We start from the raw sequence: 1,692 nt of genomic DNA, 5'->3' as shown, positions 1-1,692 counted from the left end.
TGGGCGGTTCTGCCACATGGAGATGGAGAGTTCTGGGATCCGCAAACACAAGATAATGGATATTTTGGAAATGCAGTATGGTGGGTATGATAAGGTTGGGTGTACAACAAGGGACTTGTATAATTTCTGCCATCGCTATAAGGCGGAGACAATTGCTGCCGATGATGCTCAAACAGTCATCAGTTACCTGACGGAACTTCAGCGTAGAGATCTTGATTTCTTTTTCAAGCACATGGTTGATGGAGAAGGACACCTGAAGGGACTATTCTAGTGTGATAGTCAATGTCTGCTTGATTATGAAGCATTTGGTGATGTCATTGTATTTGATAGCACCTACAAAACTAATCGGTACAACCTACCCCTTGTTCCTTTTGTTGGGGTGAATCACCATCGAAGCACAGTTATTTTTAGATGTGGAATTATTTCTCATGAGAATATTGAGTCATATGTGTGGTTGTTGAGTACATTTTCCGAGGCCATGATTCAGAAGCATCCAATCTCCATGATCACTGATGGAGACCTTGCTATGCAGAGAGCAATCAGGCTGGTGTGGCCGAATTCATCGCATAGGCTCTGCATATGGCATATTGAGCAGAACATTATGTGTAATCTTAAGGATGATGTTGTCAAGGATGAATTCAGGAGTTTCCTTTATGATTGTTGGTCCATAGAAGAGACCGAGAGAAAATGGTAGGAATTTTTGGATAAGCATAAGGTTACAAATAAGGAGTCATGGTTGTATCAGATGTATGATATGAGGGAAATCTAGTGTGCTTCGTATCATGCTAGTAAGTGCTACTTAGGACTGAGGAGTAACCAACGGAGTGAGAGCCTAACCTCTAGGCTTCATATGCGTCTAGATCGTAAAATGACACTGCTTGACATGGTAAAGCACATGGAGCACTGCCTTTCAGGGCTACGCACAAATGAGGCAAAGTTGGACACTGATGCATTGCAATCTGAGGCATGCACAGAACCAGATGCTTCAATTATTGAGATAGAAGCCGTGAAATCATTCACTCCAACAGTTTTTGCCACGATGCAGTTCAGCATAAAGGCAGCCAAGAAGTGTTTTTCGATTGACATTCTAGATGGCGATAATATGAGTGAGTACATTGTTGGCAGGAAGGATAAAGGAGACATGATGTACTATGTCAAATGTCAATTTTGTGATGAAGGCAATTTGAAGGGAATTTCTTATTCTTGTGGTAAGTTACAATCGATTAATATCATACATTCAACCATTAATTTAAGAGGTCTGCTACCAAGATAGTGCCAAAAGATTCATTGCAGACTCATGACACAATACAAAGAAGTTCGCACTTGCATAGTAAACTGCATCATGATGAAACATAATGAAATAGTAAGCACAGTATAAAATGGGAAAAAGAAGGCCCCACACCTCATCTTCCTAACAACATTTGCCATCTCCTCTCTCTTCTTCTTTGCTCTCTTGTGAGTACCAAGCTTCCTCTTAGCCAACTTAAGTGCACGCTTGTCCTTCCCAACTTTGAGAAGCTCAATGATGCGTTTCTCATAGGGAGCAAAACCAGCAACCTCCCTAATCAAGCTTCTAACGAATGTCACCCTCTTGGTAGCTTTCTGAAATAAAAGGGCCATGACAAAGATATAAGACCATGATGCTAAAAAATAAAAATAAGAAGTCATTAACAACCAGAAAACATTAAGAAA

General features: G+C 40.6%; 1 pseudogene; it reads left to right on the top strand.

Annotated features, from left to right (window-relative positions):
* The first annotated feature begins 232 nt into the window (after positions 1-232).
* On the top strand, positions 233-1,273 carry LOC136460669 (protein FAR1-RELATED SEQUENCE 5-like; annotated as a pseudogene).
* Positions 1,274-1,692: the final 419 nt, after the last annotated feature.

The sequence above is a fragment of the Miscanthus floridulus genome, chromosome 6 (assembly GCF_019320115.1).
Source record: "Miscanthus floridulus cultivar M001 chromosome 6, ASM1932011v1, whole genome shotgun sequence".
NCBI lineage: Eukaryota > Viridiplantae > Streptophyta > Magnoliopsida > Poales > Poaceae > Miscanthus > Miscanthus floridulus.
Note: the sequence above shows the minus strand (reverse complement) of the source record. Positions and strands in the feature narration are given on the sequence as shown.